The sequence below is a fragment of the Triticum dicoccoides genome, chromosome 2B (genome assembly GCF_002162155.2).
Source record: "Triticum dicoccoides isolate Atlit2015 ecotype Zavitan chromosome 2B, WEW_v2.0, whole genome shotgun sequence".
In the NCBI taxonomy this organism is placed as follows: domain Eukaryota; kingdom Viridiplantae; phylum Streptophyta; class Magnoliopsida; order Poales; family Poaceae; genus Triticum; species Triticum dicoccoides.
Genome location: NC_041383.1, coordinates 177,845,951 through 177,865,454, shown reverse-complemented (window position 1 = coordinate 177,865,454; position 19,504 = coordinate 177,845,951).

Genomic DNA, 19,504 nt, shown 5'->3' with positions numbered 1-19,504 from the left:
AGAAACTCCTTCTCTAAAAAGGATCCATTCTTAGCAACGAATATCTTGCCTTCGGATCTATGATAGAAGGTGTACCCAACAAGTTCCTTTGGGTATTCTATGAAGACGCACTTATCCGATTTGGGTTTGAGCTTATCAGGTTGAAACTTTTTCACATAAGCATCGCAGTCCCAAACTTTAATAAACGACAACTTTGGTTTCTTGCCAAACCACAGTTCATAAGGTGTCGTCTCAAACGGATTTTGATGGTGCCCTATTTAAAGTGAATGCAACTGTCTCTAATGCATAACCCCAAAATGTTATTGGTAAATCGGTAAGAGACATCATTGATCGCACCATATCAAATAAAGCGCGGTTATGATGTTTGGACACACCGTTACGCTGTGGTGTTCCAGGTGGCATGAGTTTGTGAAACTATTCCACATTATTTTAACTGAAGGCCAAACTCGTAACTCAAATATTCATCTCCACAATCAGATCGCAGAAACTTTATTTTTCTTGTTACGATGATTTTCCACTTCACTCTGAAATTCTTTGAACCTTTCAACTATTTAGACTTATGTTTCATCAAGTAGATATACCCATATCTGCTCAAATCATCTGTGAAGGTCCGAAAATAACGATACCCGCCACGAGCCTTAATACTCATTGTTCTGCACACATCAGTATGTATTATTTCCAACAAGTAGCTCGTTCCATTGTTCTGGAGAATGGAGTTTTATTCATCTTGCCCAAAAGGCACGGTTCGCAAGCATCAAATGATTCATAACCAAGTGATTCTGAAAATCCATCTTTATGGAGTTTCTTCATGCGCTTTACACCGGTATGACCCAAACGGCAGTGTCACAAATAAGTTGCACTATCATTATTAACTTTGCATCTTTTGGCATCAATATTATGAATATGTGTATCACTACGATCGAGATCCAACAAACTATTTTCATTGGGTGTATGTGTTGGGGAACGTAGCAGAAATTCAAAAAAATTTCCTACGTATCACCAAGATCTATCTATGGAGAGACCAGCAACGAGTAGAAAGAGAGTGCATCTACATACCCTTGTAGATCGCTAAGCGGAAGCGTTCAAGTGAACGGGGTTGATGGAGTCGTACTCGTCGTGATTCAGATTACCGATGATCCTAGTGCCGAACGGACGGCACCTCCGCGTTCAACACACGTACAGCTCGACGATGTCTCCCACGCCTTGATCCAGCAAGGAGAGAGGGAGAGGTTGAGGAAGACTCCATCCAGCAGCAGCACAACGGCGTGGTGGTGATGGAGGAGCGTGGCAATCCTGCAGGGCTTCGCCAAGCACCTACGGGAGAGGAGGAGGTGTCACGGGAGGGAGGGAGGCGCCAAGGGCTCAGGTATGGATGCCCTCCCTCCCCTCCACTATATATAGGGGCAGGGGAGAGGGGGGAGGCGCAGCCTTGCCCCTTACTCCAAGAAAGGGGTGCGGCTAAGAGGGGGGGAGGAGTCCATCCTCCCAAAGGCACCTCGGAGGTGCCTTCCCCCTTGAGGACTCTTCCCTCTAGGGTTCCCTAGGCGCATGGGCCTCTTGGGGCTGGTGCCCTTGGCCCATGTAGGCCAAGGCGCACCCCCTACAGCCCATGTGGCCCCCCGGGGCAGGTGGCCCCACCCGGTGGGCCCCCGGGACCCTTCCGGTGGTCCCGGTACAATACCGATGACCCCGAAACTTGTCCCGATGGCCGAAACAGGACTTCCTATATATAAATCTTTACCTCCGGACCATTCCGGAACTCCTCGTGACGTCCGGGATCTCATCCGGGACTCCGAACAACATTCGGTAACCACATACAAACTTCCTTTATAACCCTAGCGTCATCGAACCTTAAGTGTGTAGACCCTACGGGTTCGGGAGACATGCAGACATGACCGAGATGTTCTCCGGTCAATAACCAATAGCGGGATCTGGATACCCATGTTGGCTCCCACATGTTCCACGATGATCTCATCGGATGAACCACGATGTCAAGGACTCAATCGATCCCGTATACAATTCCCTTTGTCTAGCGGTATGGTACTTGCCCGAGATTCGATCGTCGGTATACCGATACCTTGTTCAATCTCGTTACCGGCAAGTCTCTTTACTCGTTCCGTAACACATCATCCCGTGATCAACCCCTTGGTCACATTGTGCACATTATGATGATGTCCTACCGAGTGGGCCCAGAGATACCTCTCCGTTTACACGGAGTGACAAATCCCAATCTCGATTCGTGCCAACCCAACAGACACTTTCAGAGATACCCGTAGTGTACCTTTATAGCCACCCAGTTACGTTGTGACGTTTGGCACACCAAAAGCACTCCTACGGTATCCGGGAGTTGCACAATCTCATGGTCTAAGGAAATGATACTTGACATTAGAAAAGCTTTAGCATACGAACTACATGATCTTGTGCTAGGCTTAGGATTGGGTCTTGTCCATCACATCATTCTCCTAATGATGTGATCCCGTTATCAACGACATCCAATGTCCATGGTCAGGAAACCGTAACCATCTATTGATTAACGAGCTAGTCAACTAGAGGCTTACTAGGGACATGGTGTTGTCTATGTATCCACACATGTATCTGAGTTTCCTATCAATACAATTCTAGCATGGATAATAAACGATTATCATGAACAAGGAAATATAATAATAATCAATTTATTATTGCCTCTAGGGCATATTTCCAACAGTCTCCCACTTGCACTAGAGTCAATAATCTAGTTCACATCGATATGTTATTAACACTCACAGGTCACATCGCCATGTGACTAATACCCAAGAGTTTTAGGTTTGATCATGTTGCTTGTGAGAGAGGTTTTAGTCAACGGGTCTGAACCTTTCAGATCCGTGTGTGCTTTACAAATCTCTATGTCATCTCCTAGATGCAGCTACCACGTTCTATTTGGAGCTATTCCAAATAACTGTTCTACTTGGAGCTATTCTAAATTGTTGCTCCATTATACGTATCCGGTATCTCTACTCAGAGCTATCCGGAAAGGTGTTAAGCTTGCATCGACGTAACCCTTTACGACGAACTCTTTTACCACCTCCATAATTGAGAAAATTCCTTAGTCCACTAGTTACTAAGGATAACTTTGACCGCTGTCCTGTGATCCATTCTTGGATCACTCTTGTACCCCTTGACTGACTCATGGTAAAGCACACTTCAGGTGCGGTACACAGCATAGCATACTGTAGAGCCTATGTCTTAAGCATAGGGGACGACCTTCGTCCTTCCTCTTTCTTATGCCATGGTCGAGCTTTAAGTCTTAACTTCATACCTTACAACTCAGGCAAGAACTCCTTCTTTGACTGATCCATCTTGAACACCTTCAAGATCATGTCAAGGCATGTGCTCATTTGAAAGTACTATTGAGCGTTTTGATCTATCCTTATAGATCTTGATGCTCAATGTTCAAGTAGCTTAATCCAGGTTTTCCATTGAAAACACTTTCCAAATAACCCTATATGCTTTCCAGAAATTCTACGTCATTTCTGATCATTAATATGTCAACAACATATACTCATCAGAAATTCTATAGTGCTCCCACTCACTTCTTTGGAAATACAAGTTTCTCATAAACTTTGTATACACCCAAAATCTTTGATCATCATCAAAGCATACATTCCAACTCCGAGATGCTCACTCCAGTCCTCAGAAGGATTGCTGGAGCTTTGCATACTTATTAGCATATTTCAGGATAGACAAAACCTTCCGGTTGTATCACATACAACCTTTCCTCAAGAATCGTCGAGGAAACAATGTTTTGACATCCTATCTGCAAGATTTCATAAATAATGCAATAATTGCTAATATAATTCCAACAGACTCTTAGCATCGCTACGAGTGAGAAAGTCTCATCGTAGTCAACTCCTTGAACTTGTCGAAAAACATCTTAACGACAAGTCGAGCTTTCTCAATGGTGACACTTACCATCATTGTCTGTCTTCCTTTCAAAATCCATTTGCACTTAACAGCCTTACGACCATCGAGTTGTTCTGCCAAAGTCTACACTTTGTTTTCATACATGGATCCTCTCTCGGGTTTTATGGCCTTGAGCCATTTATCGGAATCCGGGCCCACCATCGCTTCTCCATAGCTCGTAGGTTCATTGTTGTCTAGCAACATGACTTCCAAGACAGGATTACGTACCACTCTGAAGTAGTACGCATCCTTGTCATCCCACGAGGTTTGGTAGTGACTCGATCCGAAGTTTCATGATCACTATCATAAGCTTCCACTTCAGTTGGTGTACGTGCCACAGGAACAACTTCCTGTGCCCTGCTACACACTTGTTGAAGTGACGGTTCAATAACCTCATCAAGTCTCCACCATCCTCCCACTCAACTTTTCGAGAGAAACCTTTCCTCGAAAAAGGACCCGATTCAAGAAACAATCCCTATTGCTTTCGGATCTAAATTAGGAGGTATACCCAACTGTTTTTGGGTGTCCTATGAAGATGCATTTTATCTGCTTTGGGTTCGAGCTTATCAACCTGAAACCTTTTCACATAAGCGTCGCAGCCCCAAACTTTCAAAAAACGACAACTTAGGTTTCTCCAAACCATAGTTCATACGGTGTCGTCTCAACGAAATTATGTGGTGCCCTATTTAAAGTGAATGTGGTTGTCTCTAATGCCTAACCCATGAACGATAGTGGTAACTCGATAAGAGACATCATGGTATGCACCATATCCAATAGGGTGCAACTATGACATTTGGACACACCATCACACTATGGTGTTCCAGGCTGTATCAGTTGTGAAACAATTTCCACAATGTCTTAATTCTGTGCCAAACTCGTGATTCAGATATTCATCTCTATGATCATATCATAGATCTTTTATCCTCTTGTCACGACGATCTTTCAACTTCACACTGAAATTACTTGAATCTTTCAATAATTCAGACTCGTGATTCATCAAGTAAATATACTCAACATCTACTCGAATCATCTGTGAAGTAAGAACATAACGATATTCACTGCATGCCTCAGCACTCATTGGACTGCACACATCAAAATGTGTTACTTCCAACAAGTTGCTATCTTGTTCCATCTTACTGAAAACGAGGCTTTTCAGTCATCTTGCCCATGTGGTATGATTTGCATGTCCCAAGTGATTCAAAATCAAGTGAGTCAAAACGGTCCATTTGCATGGAGTTTCTTCATGCATATACACCAATAGACATGGTTCGCATGTCTCAAACTTTTCAAAAACGAGTGAGCCCAAAGATCCATCAATATGGAGCTTCTTCATGCATTTTATACCGATATGACTTATGTGGCAGTGCCACAAGTAGGTGGTACTATCATTACTATCTTTTGGCATGAACATGTGTATCACTACGATCGAGATTTAATAAACCATTCATTTTAGGTGTAAGACCATTGAAGGTATTATTTAAATAAACAGAGTAACCATTATTCTCCTTAAATGAATAACTGTATTGCGATAGACGTAATCCAATCATGTCTATGCTCAACGCAAACACCAAATAACAATTATTTAGGTTTAACACCAATCTCTTTGGTAGAGGGAGCGTGCGATGCTTGATCATATCAAGCTTGGAAAAACTTCCAACACATATCGTCAGCTCACCTTTAGCTAGTCTCCGTTTATTCCGTAGCCTTTTGTTTCGAGTTACTAACACTTAGCAACCGAACCGGTATCTAATACCCTGGTGCTACTAGGAGTACTAGCAAAGTACACATTAACACAATGTATATCCAATATACTTCTATCGACCTTGCCAGCCTTCTTATCTACCAAGTATCTAGGGTAATTCTGCTCTAGTGGTTGTTCCCCTTATTACAGAAGCACTTAGTCTCGGGTTTGGGTTTTACCTTGGGTTTCTTCACTAGAGCAGCAGCTGATTTGCCGTTTCATGAAGTATCCCTTCTTGCCCTTGCCCTTCTTGAAACTAGTGGTTTCACCAACCATCAACAATTGATGCTCCTTCTTGATTTCTACTTTCGCGGTGTCAAACATCGCGAATACCTCAAGGATCATCATATCTATCCCTGATATGTTATAGTTCATCACGAAGCCCTAACAGCTTGGTGGCAATGACTTTGGAGAACCATCACTGTCTTATCTGGAAGATCAACTCCCACTCGATTCAAATGATTGTTGTACTCAGACAATCTGAGCACAAGCTCAACAATTGAGCTTTTCTCCTTAGTTTGCAGGTTAAGAAAGTCATCGGAGGTCTTATACCTCTTGACATGGGCACGAGCCTGAAATCCCAATTTCAGCCCTCAAAACATCTCATATGTTTCGCGATGTTTCAAAAACGTCTTTGGTGCCTCAACTCTAAACTGTTTAACTGAACTATCACGTAGTTATCAAAACGTGTATGTCAGATGTTCGCAACAACCACAGACAACGTTCGAGGTTCAGCACACTGAGCGGTGCATTAAGGACATAAGCCTTCTATGAAGCAATGAGGACAATCCTCAGTTTACGGACCTAGTCCGCATAATTGCTACTATCAACTTTCAACTAATTTTTCTCTAGGAACATATCTAAACAGTAGACCTATAGCGTGAGCTACGACATAATTTGCAAAAACCTTTTGACTATGTTCAGGATAATTAAGTTCATCTTATGAACTCCCACTCAGATAGACATCCCTCTAGTCATCTAAGTGATTACATGATCCGAGTCAAACTAGGCCGTGTCCGATCATCACGTGAGACGGACCAGTCATCATCGGTGAACATCTTCATGTTGATCGTATCTTCTATACGACTCATGTTCGACCTTTCGGTCTCCGTGTTCCGAGGCCATGTCTGTACATGCTAGGCTCGTCAAGTTAACCCTAAGTGTTTTGCATGTGTTCCGAGGCCATGTCTGTACATGCTAGGCTCGTCAACACCCGTTGTATTTGAACGTCTGAATAAAACACCCGATCATCACGTGATGTTTTGAAACAGCGAACTGTCGCAACGGTGCACAGTTAGGGGAGAACACTTCTTGAAATTGTTGTAAGGGATCATCTTATTTACTACCGTCGTTCTAAGCAAATAAGATGTATAAACATGATAAACATCACATGCAATCAAATAGTGACATGATATGGCCATCATCACTTTGCTCCTTTTGATCTCCATCTTCGGGGCTCCATGATCATCATCGTCACCGGCATGACACCATGATCTCCATCATCATGATCTCCATCATCGTGTCTTCATGAAGTTGCCTCGCCAACTATTACTTCTACTACTATGGCTAACGGTTAGCAATAAAGTAAAGTAATTACATGACGTTTAAGTTGACACGCAGGTCACAAATAAATAAAGACAACTCTATGGCTCCTGTCGGTTGTCATACTCATCGACATGCAAGTCGTGATTCCTATTACAAGAACATGATCAATCTCATACATCACATATATCATTCATCACATCCTTTTTGGCCATATCACATCACATAGCATACCCTGCAAAAACAAGTTAGACGTCCTCTAATTGTTGTTTGCATGTTTTACGTGGCTGCTATGGGTTTCTAGCAAGAACGTTTCTTACCTACGCATGAACCACAACGTGATATGCCAATTGATATTTACCCTTCATAAGGACCCTTTTCATCGAATCCGATCCGACTAAAGTGGAAGAGACAGACACCCGCCAGCCACCTTATGCAACTAGTGCATGTTTGTCGGTGGAACCGGTCTCACGTAAGCGTACGTGTAAGGTTGGTCCGGGCCGCTTCATCCCACGATGCCGCCGAATCAAGATAAGACTAGTAACGGCAAGCATATTGGACAATATCGACGCCCACAACTACTTTGTGTTCTACTTGTGCAAAGAATCTACGCAATAGACCTAGCTCTGATACCACTGTTGGGGAACGTAGCAGAAATTCAAAAAAAATTCCTACGTATCACCAAGATCTATCTATGGAGAGACCAGCAACGAGTAGAAAGAGAGTGCATCTACATACCCTTGTAGATCGCTAAGCGGAAGCGTTCAAGTGAACAGGGTTGATGGAGTCGTACTCGTCGTGATTCAGATCACCGATGATCCTAGTGCCGAACGGACGGCACCTCCGCGTTCAACACACGTACAGCTCGACGATGTCTCCCACGCCTTGATCCAGCAAGGAGAGAGGGAGAGGTTGAGGAAGACTCCATCCAGCAGCAGCACAACGGCGTGGTGGTGATGAAGGAGCGTGGCAATCCTGCAGGGCTTCGCCAAGCACCTACGGGAGAGGAGGAGGTGTCACGGGAGGGAGGGAGGCGCCAAGGGCTCAGGTATGGATGCCCTCCCTCCCCTCCACTATATATAGGGGCAGGGGAGAGGGGGGAGGCGCAGCCTTGCCCCTTACTCCAAGAAAGGGGTGCGGCTAAGAGGGGGGGGAGGAGTCCATCCTCCCCAAGGCACCTCGGAGGTGCCTTCCCCCTTGAGGACTCTTCCCTCTAGGGTTCCCTAGGCGCATGGGCCTCTTGGGGCTGGTGCCCTTGGCCCATGTAGGCCAAGGCGCACCCCTTACAGCCCATGTGGCCCCCCGGGGCAGGTGGCCCCACCCGGTGGGCCCCCGGGACCCTTCCGGTGGTCCCGGTACAATACCGATGACCCCGAAACTTGTCCCGATGGCCGAAACAGGACTTCCTATATATAAATCTTTACCTCCGGACCATTCTGGAACTCCTCGTGACGTCCGGGATCTCATCTGGGACTCCGAACAACATTCGGTAACCACATACAAACTTCCTTTATAACCCTAGCGTCATCGAACCTTAAGTGTGTAGACCCTACGGGTTCGGGAGACATGCAGACATGACCGAGATGTTCTCCGGTCAATAACCAACAGCGGGATCTGGATACCCATGTTGGCTCCCACATGTTCCACGATGATCTCATCGGATGAACCACGATGTCAAGGACTCAATCAATCCCGTATACAATTCCCTTTGTCTAGCGGTATGGTACTTGCCCGAGATTCGATCGTCGGTATACCAATACCTTGTTCAATCTCGTTACCGGCAAGTCTCTTTACTCGTTCCGTAACACATCATCCCGTGATCAACCCCTTGGTCACATTGTGCACATTATGATGATGTCCTACCGAGTGGGCCCAGAGATACCTCTCCGTTTACACGGAGTGACAAAATCCCAATCTCGATTCGTGCCAACCCAACAGACACTTTCAGAGATACTCGTAGTGTACCTTTATAGCCACCCAGTTACGTTGTGACGTTTGGCACACCCAAAGCACTCCTACGGTATCCGGGAGTTGCACAATCTCATGGTCTAAGGAAATGATACTTGACATTAGAAAAGCTTTAGCATACGAACTACATGATCTTGTGCTAGGCTTAGGATTGGGTCTTGTCCATCACATCATTCTCCTAATGATGTGATCCCGTTATCAACAACATCCAATGTCCATGGTCAGGAAACCGTAACCATCTATTGATTAACGAGCTAGTCAACTAGAGGCTTACTAGGGACATGGTGTTGTCTATGTATCCACACATGTATCTGAGTTTCCTATCAATACAATTCTAGCATGGATAATAAACGATTATCATGAACAAGGAAATATAATAATAATCAATTTATTATTGCCTCTAGGGCATATTTCCAACAGTATGACCATTGAAGGTTTTATTCATGTAAACAGAACAACAATTATTCTCTGACTTTAAATGAATAACCGTATTGCAATAAATATGATCAAATCATATTCATGCTCAACGCAAATGCCAAATAACATTTATTTAGGTTTAACACTAATCTTGAAAGTATAGGGAGTGTGTGATGATGATCATATCAATCTTGGAACTACTTCCAACACTCATCGTCACTTCCCCTCAACTAGTCTCTGTTTATTATGTAACTCCTGTTTCGAGTTACTAATCTTAGCAACCGAACAAGTATCAAATACTCAGGGGCTACTATAAACACTAGTAAGGCACACATCAATAACCTGTATATCAAATACACCCTTGTTCACTTTGCCATCCTTCTTGTCCATCAAATATTCAGGGCATTTCTGTTTCCAGTGACCATTTCCTTTGCAGTGTAATCACTCAGTTTCAGGCTTTGGTCCAGCTTTGGGCTTCTTCGCGGGAGTGACAACTTGCTTGTCATTCTACTTGAAGTTCCCTTTCTTTCCCTTTGCCCTTTTTCTTGAAACTAGTGGTCTTGTCAATCATCAACACTTGATGCTCTTTCTTGATTTTTACCTTCGTTGATTTCAACATCGCGAAGAGCTCGGGAATCATTTTCGTCATCCTTTGCATACTATAGTTCAACACGAAGTTCTACTAACTTGGTGATGGTGACTAGCGAACTCTGTCAATCACTATCTTATCTGAAAGATTAACTCCCACTTGATTCAAGCGATTGTAGTACCCAAACAATCTGAGCACTTGCTCACTAGTTGAGCGATTCTCCTCCATCCTTTAGCTATAGAACTTGTTGGAGACTTCATATCTCTCAACTGGGGTATTTGCTTGAAATATTAACTTCAATTCCTGGAACATCTCATATGGTCCATGACATTCAAAACGTCTTTGAAGTCCCGATTCTAAGCCGTTAAGCATAGCATGATGCACTAAACTATCAAGTAGTCATCATATTGAGCTAGCCAAACGTTCATAACGTCTGCATCTGCTCCTGCAATAGGTCTGTCACCTAGCGGTGCATCAAGGACATAATTCTTCTGCGCAGCAATGAGGATAAACCTCAGATCACGGATCCAATCCGCATCATTGCTACTAACATCTTTCAACACAGTTTTCTCTAGGAACATATCAAAATAAACATATGAAAGCAACAACGTGAGCTATTGATCTACAACATAATTTGCAAAATACTACCAGGACTAAGTTCATGATAAATTTAAGTTCAATTAATCATATTACTTAAGAACTCCCACTTAGACAGACATCTCTCTAGTTATCTAAGTGATCACGTGATCCAAATCAACTAAACCATATCCGATCATCACGTGAGATGGAGTAGTTTTCAATGGTGAACATCACTATGTTGATCATATCTACTATATGATTCACGTTCGACCTTTCGGTCTCCGTGTTCCGAGGCCATATCTGTATATGCTAGGCTTGTCAAGTTAACCTGAGTATTCCGCGTGTGCAACTATTTTGCACCCGTTGTATTTGAACGTAGAGCCTATCACACCCGATCATCACGTGGTGTCTCAGCATGAAGAACTTTCGCAACGGTGCATACTCAGGGAGAACACTTCTTGATAATTAGTGAGAGATCATCTTAAAATGCTACCGTTAATCAAATCAAGATAAGATGCATAAAGGATAAACATCACATGCAATCAATATAAGTTATATGATGTGGCCATCATTATCTTGTGCTTGTGATCTCCATCTCTGAAGCACCGTTGTGATCACCATCGTCATCGGCGCGACACCTTGATCTCCATCGTAGCATCGTTGTCGTTATGCCATCTATTGCTTCTACGACTATCGCTACCGCTTAGTGATAAAGTAAAAGCAATTACAGGGCGTTTGCATTTCATACAATAAAGCGACAACCATATGGCTCCTGCCAGTTGCCGATAACTTCGGTTACAAAACATGATCATCTCATACAATAAAATATAGCATCACTTCTTGACCATATCACATCACAACATGCCCTGCAAAAACAAGTTAGACGTCCTCTACTTTGTTGTTGCAAATTTTAAGTGGCTGCTACGGGCTTAGCAAGAACCGTTCTTACCTACGCATCAAAAACACAACGATAGTTCGTCAAGTTAGTGATGTTTGAACCTTCGCAAGGACCGGGCGTAGCCACACTCGGTTCAACTAAAGTGAGAGAGACAAACACCCGCCAGTCACCTTTAAGCACGAGTGCTCGTAACGGTGAAACCAGTCTCGCGTAAGCGTACACGTAATGTCGATCCGGGCCACTTCATCTCACAATACCGCTGAACCAAAGTATGACATGCTGGTAAGCAGTATGACTTATATCGCCGACAACTCACTTGTGTTCTACTCGTGCATATGACATCTACGCATAAAAACCTGGCTCGGATGCCACTGTTGGGGAACGTAGTAATTTCAAAATTTTCCTACGCACATGCAAGATCATGGTGATGCATAGCAACGAGAGGGGAGAGTGTTGTCCACGTACCCTCGTAGACCAAAAGCGGAAGCGTTAGAACAACGCGGTTGATGTAGTCGTACGTCTTCATGGCCCGACCGATCAAGCACTGAAACTACGGCACCTCCGAGTTCTAGCACACGTTCAGCTCGATGACGATCCCCGGACTCCGATCCAGCAGGGTGTCGAGGAAGAGTTCCGTCAGCACGACGGTGTGGTGATGATCTTAATGTTCTACCATCACAGGGCTTCGTCTAAGCACCGCTACAATATTATCGAGGACTATGGTGGAGGGGGGCACCGCACACGGCTAAGAGATCGAGAGAGCAATTGTTGTGTCTAGAGGTGCCCCCCTGCCCCCGTATATAAAGAAGGGGAGGAGGAGAGGGCCGGCCAAGGGGAGGAGGCGTGCCCAAGGGGGGCAATCCTACTCCAAGTAGGATTCCCCCTCTTTCCTAGTCCAAGTAGGAGAGGGGAAGGAAGGGAAGGAGAAGGAGAAGGAAGGAGAGGGAGGAAAAGGAGGAAAGGGGGGCCGACCCCCTAGTCCAATTCGGTTTGGGCTAGGGGGGCCGCGCGCCCTGCCTCCTCTCTTCCACCACTTGGTCCATGAGGCCCATTGCTTCTTCCTCGTATTCCCGTAACTCCCGGGTACCCCCGAAAATACCCGAATCACTCGGAACCCTTCTGATGTTCGAATATAGTCGTCCAATATATCGATCTTTACGTCTCGACCATTTCGAGACTCCTTGTCATATCCCCGATCTCATCCGGGACTCCGAACTCCTCCGGTACATCAAAACTCATAAACTCATAATATAACTGTCATCGAAACCTTAAGCGTGCGGACCCTACGGGTTCGAGAACAATGTAGACATGACCGAGACACGTCTCCGGTCAATAACCAATAGCGGAACCTGGACGCTCATATTGGCTCCTACATATTCTACGAAAATCTTTATCGGTCAAACCACATAACAACATACGTTGTTCCCTTTGTCATCGGTCTGTTACTTACCCGAGATTCGATCATCGGTATCTCAATACCTAGTTCAATCTCGTTACCGGCAAGTCTCTTTACTCGTTATGTAATGCATCATCCCGCAACTAACTCATTAGTCACATTGCTTGCAAGGCTTATAGTGATGTGCATTACCGAGAGGGCCCAGAGATACCTCTCCGACAATCTGAGTGACAAATCCTAATCTCGAAATACGTCAACTCAACATGTACCATTGGATACACCTGTAGAGCTCCTTTATAATCACCCAGTTACGTTGTGACGTTTGGTCGCACATAAAGTGTTCCTTCGGTAAACAGGAGTTGCATAATCTCATAGTCATAGGAACATGTATAAGTCATGAAGAAAGCAATAGCAACATACTAAACGATCAAGTGCAGCTAACGGAATGGGTCAAGTCAATCACATCATTCTCCTAATGATGTGATCCCGTTAATCAAATGACAACTCATGTCTATGGCTAGGAAACTTAACCATCTTTGATTCACGAGCTAGTCAAGTAGAGGCATACTAGTGACACTATGTTTGTCTATGTATTCACACATGTATTATGTTTCCGGTTAATACAATTCTAGCATGAATAATAAACATTTATCGGTAAATAAGAAATAAATAATAACTTTATTATTGCCTCTAGGGCATATTTCCTTCAGTTTCATATATTGTGTTAGCTAGCTAATAGAGAGAAGTGTCCTCTCTTATCTCCGTGCTTGGTCGACGCTACATATAGAGAGGACTCGACACGCTAGCTAGCTAGTAAGCAAATGAAGTAAACTATTAAGTACAGAAGATCGTCATGAACATATACAGAGAGAAGTGATCGACCTCCCCTTCTCTCCGAGAGATTGGTCGAACAACAAGTTTTCGTATATCTTACCGACGGTACTGGCTACATATATATATATATACAATGTGTAAGATCTCTTATAATACCCTAACATATGAACTCAACTTCCACATGCATGGTGGTATTCTCCGGCTTTATTGATGACGTGGTCAAGAAAGAATCCAGCCAATCCCTCTTGAATTGCTCGCATGCGATCTTGTGGTAGGAGTTCATTCCGCATCTTCCACATCTAATTTGAATAAGGGGGTCAATACATATATATGAATGAAACTCAACAGAAATGATGGTAATAAAATAAACTTGTGAATATTTTTGCTTACGCACTTCATATTGTCTTTTAGAGTAGCCCCGCCTATTCTTGACCGTCGCGTTGTAGATGAACTCGCATATGTAGTATCCACAGTAATTATTTCCGGGTTCCTGCCACAAGCACTTTACGAGAAATAGAGTTCAAGCAAACTGATAATGAAGCATTATAAATGGCATTGATGAAAGTAGCTAGAATCAACGGGAGATGCGTGAAACTAGCTAGCTAGTAGTACTTACTTTCGGGAATTTCCATCGCAGGTCCCGCGGCAGTCCCGAAACTTGTGTGGTGAATACTTTTCAAACCCCGCGAGACAAAGAAAACAATTACTTGATATCATGAAATGAACAAAGTTGCCGATATGGTGCGATAATGATCGATTCAACTTACTTTCTCGAGCATTTTAGACATGTTCGCATATTCCTCGCGATCTTTTCATCTCGAGTTTAAGACGCTTACTAGTCCCTGCTCAAGCTTAATCTCTAGGAGAATATAGTAGAAATTGCGCACACATGCATATAACTCATCAATTACATTAATTACTATAACCTCGAGTAATAATTAAGGGAAACTGAATATGCACAAGACAGTAACACTCACTTGAAGTTGTAAGGAAAGAGTATTGTATCTTTGTTTTGATTTATTACCAACGATCGTAGCAAGTTCTCCTCGGTTTCTTCGGCATGAAATTTAATCGTAAATTCATCTATGAGATTTGTGTTAATGAACCCAATATCATACATTTCAGCTTTTCTGCATTCGACGATCTTCAATCTACATAATATAGTGAGGATAATTATATATACATGCAATGAAAAAGCTGAGCTATATAGAGAGACTTAATGACATAAGTAGTACTTACAGACAGTAGCAAGTGACCGTTAATTTATCGAGGGCCTTTATATTGAAAAACTGGAAGAACTCCTCAAATGGAATAGACAACTCATCAATTCCAACGAGGTCGTGTTGATCCTCTTTAACTTTCAGCATCAAAGTATCGATTTTCTTCCCAGCTGACTGCTTTCTGCAGGTTTCCATGTACCAATCATGGAATCTTTGCATCATCGTTGTTAGAGTAGTTCCATCTTTGACGAGAGGCTTCCCGTACTCGTATTTGAATTCGTCCACCTCCATTATATCAAAATGTGCATCGTCGTAATCTCCAGGATTGGTACTGGGCAAGATCCCCGGATGATTAGCGATGATATCGCTAGACACCTTGAGCGGGGGGCACAATTGGTTCGCTTGTTCACCGAGCTGGGGAATTTTTTTCCAGTTCTTCGTTCTTGTAACCTTTTGTCACTGCAAGTACTTCCCGACTGCTTCGCTTCCTTATATGTCTTTTCAGTAATGCGCCCATAGTTGGTTTGCGGCGGAGACGGTGGTGGTCATTCCAGGGCATCCAAAGTGCGCTTTGCTTTCACCGAATCTATCTTCTCCTCCGGAGGTGGATGTATCTTAGCTCTTTGCGTTGCGAAGTAGTCCTTCACTTGGGCTTGACAGATCTCCTCGTTTTCCTTCTCGGTCATCTCATATGGTAACTTCTCTGGAGTCTTGAGAGATGGACCGAATCTGTATTGCCTCCCGCCTGTACTGCTAGACGCCGGAGCAGGTTGAGCGGCTCCGGCTTTCTTCTTTAGCTGCTTACGAGGTAGATGAGAAGGATTGCGACGTGCCGAAGCAGCGGCGGGTCTCTTCCACCCTTGCTGACGAAGCGGAGAAGGAGGAGGCTGGCTGGTCGGGTGCGCCGGCGCAGGCAGAGAAGGAGGCGGAGTGCCGCCACGCGCCGGAGAAGGAGGCGGAGTGCCCTGATCACTCGCCGGAGGAGCATGCGGAGGAGGAGGCGGAGTTCCGCCACGCGCCAGAGAAGGAGGCGGAGTGCCCTGATCACTTGCCGGAGGAGAAGGCGGAGGAGGAGGCGGAGTGCCCTGACTCACCGGAGGAGGAGGAGGAGGAGGCGGAGGCGTCCAGTTCGGAAGGTTGATGAGCTCCTTCCGCCATAGGCATGGAGTCTTCAAAGCAGAACCCAGCCGAGTCTCTCCTTCACCGGTAGGGTGGTCAAGCACGAGCTCCTCAAATCCCTCCGTTATTTCTTCCACCGTCACCCTAGCATATCCTTCTGGAATTGGACGAGGTGAAAAGTTGCGCCGGGTTCAGGATGTCGAACAGAGCCGACAATCGCCTTGACTTTGTACTTCTGCCATTGCGTCATAAGGTGACAATGTTGAGACTCCGTAATAGCATCCACGGGGTAGCTAGCAGGAGCCCCATACTAAGAGTGGTATATACTCAGTGAGATCTGCATATAATCTGGCCAGATCAAAAATATTCTGGAAAGATCGAAGCAAGGTTACCAAAGGAGCGACATCCAATCAAAATACAATGGAAAAGGCATGGAGGAAATTATGGTCAATTCAGTGCCCTAACAAGATGAAGGTAGTTCTATGGAGAATGGCTCATAATTGTCTTCCCACTGGTAGTCAACTTCAAAGGCGATCAATCCCAGCAAGGTATGATTGTCATCTCTGTAATAGACAAGAAGATGAGGAACATTGTTTTTTCCAATGCCAATATGTGAAAGAAATATGGAAGGAGTTGAAGAAAGATTATGGTATTCATCTAAATCTAAAAAACTTTGTTCATATCAGACAATGGTTAATGGATTGGCTTACTCAAGCTTTTGAGTTCCACCTCATGATTTTTGCGGTGGCAGTATGGCATATATGGGAGAATAGGAACTCATGTCGCAATGGTGAGGTACTCTCTCATCCTACTCGTGTTGCTGGAAGAACTAAGGCTTATATTGATTTTATCTTGCTGAATAGCAACAGATTAGCAGGCTCCAACAGGCGTGAGACATCGACATCAATTCAAAAATGGTCTCCGCCGCCGGAAGGACTGCTCATGATCAATGTGGATGCTGCGATTTTCTCAGAATCTGGACGCACCGGATTTGGAGTGGTAATGCGAGATCATCAGGGACTGGTGAGAGCTGCCTGTCGAGGATTTTTCAATCATGTACATTGTCGTGAGGTGGCTGAAGCCCATGCTGTTCGCCAAGTACTCATCCTTGCTGAAAACATGGGGGTCCAAATGTTTCAGGTCGCCTCGGACTGTCTCTCGGTGATTAGGAAAATCCAACAACAAGGCATGGACAGATCCCTAACTGGTGCTATTGTCCATGATATTAAGAGTAGGGCTACAAAGTTTACATCATGTACTTTTAGACATGTTGTTCGCACGTGTAATGAGGCTGCTCACGTTCTGGCCAAATCGGCAGAGCAAGATTCTGGTTCTAGTTGGTTTAATGAGTGCCCTGATATAATCAGGGCCATTATCTGTAATGAACAATGTAGAATGAATGAATAGGAGTGGCCCATTTCTCAAAAAAAAGTGTAAGTATTCTGGAGTTTCTATCTCACCATAACCGATTGCTCCAGCATAATGGCGGCATATCAGGATCTTTCTGGTGGTCGCCCTGAAGTTTACGTCGGATGATGATGGTCGCGCTCGCGTTTGGAGTTATCAGATGACCGTGATGGACTGCAGACCTTCTTGGTGACATGAAGACAAGGTGCGCCGCACCCGCGGCCAGAAGCAAACAAGGAAGTCGACAACCGTGAATCAGCAGCGCCGACCTGCCACGCTTTGGAACCACGACCTCATCTTCCTCTATCCGCGATTAGGCCAGCGTCACCACTGTGGCGCAAGGGACGGGAGGCATCCCTCACCTTGATCTAGAAGGCATCTTCCTCTGTACCGCGATTAGGCCAGCCTCGCCGCTGTCCGCGATTAGGCGGGCGCAAGGGACGGGAGGCATCCCTCACCTTGATCCAGAAGGCGCGCGGCAGCGGCTGGAGAGGTGGCGGGGCGACGAGCAGAGCCGGCGCCGGCGGCACTTGTCCTGGAGAGAGATGGGATCGGGATCGAGAGCAAGTTGGGAATTGGGGGGAGGCGGAGACGTGAGTCTGAGTTATCTCTCCGTGTTCGGTCGGGGTTGGAAGTGTGGGCTGTTTTCCCGGCCACGTCCATGCGGGGTGGGTTGCTTTTTTTTACGCGTGAGAGGAAGGCAGGACCGATCGTCCGTGGGAGTACGAGGTTGAACCATCACGACGTCTGATTCTCCTTTAATAATAGAGATCCGTCTGAATTCTGATCTATCCATGTCCAGGGTCCACCTCCGTCTTGATCTTTCGGCCTCTGTTTCGCGTCCACGTTTCCGCATTATTACGTGATGTGTTGCAGGCGAGGTAGCTAGCCTGTGATAACATGGGAGGAAGGATCACGGCGGACCGGTCGATCCATCCACCTGAACTGAAATCCCTTTTCGTGCAGAATGATGCTGGGTATGGTAGGGTAGGGTTGGCGAGGGAGCCGGGCTAGGGGAGGAGTGGCCGGTTAATCAAGGGAACCCGATCGAATCGAATAAACTACCTGGCGCAAGGTGGGAGGGGAGGGAGACCGTTCAAATGTTGTTGAATCCCGTATGCATGGCATGCATGATAGGCTTGACACAATCATGCATGCTTGCTTGCGCGCTCTCTCCTCGTGGCATGCCTGCCAGCGGATAAGCTCGCATGTGATCCGGGCAGAGAGATCAACGGGCGACGGGGGAGAGGCTCCTTACGTACGTACACCTGTCAAACTATGCATCAGCGCCAGTACGTTTTAGTCTTGATTTTTTTTTGCGAGATGGGGCAATTTATTTTTGATTGAGGGTAAGATCCTCCTGTATTGACCGGTAGTACGTTTTAATGTTGACCGGTAATATATGTGCAACGTCATGCATGATTCTGAGAATTGCCTTGCCAGACATGGCGGCCAAGGGGATGGCGTTTTCACCAGCGGGACTATTGTGAACGATAAAATTGATAGAATGTAAAAAGAAATATACATTGTTCGTGTTTGTGTATTTTACATGCTTGCAAAGTTTCATGAGAAAGACACGTATTGTGCCCGGAGCGAAGACAACAAAAAATAGTGCTCTAAAAAGCCCCTTTTCACAGTACTTTTTTTCCGGTTACACAAGCCACATAAATTCTTTTTCCCAATGAAGTTTAGATGCGTAGAAGGAGATGGACATTTGCACGAGTTAAAAATTCAGAAGTTTTAGACATTAGGAACATCTTTTTTGTCACCCGAAGCAAATGCCACTAATAGAAAAAGGACCTAATATGAGACACATTAGTGCCGGTTTGATTTTGAACCGGCACTAATGTGTCCA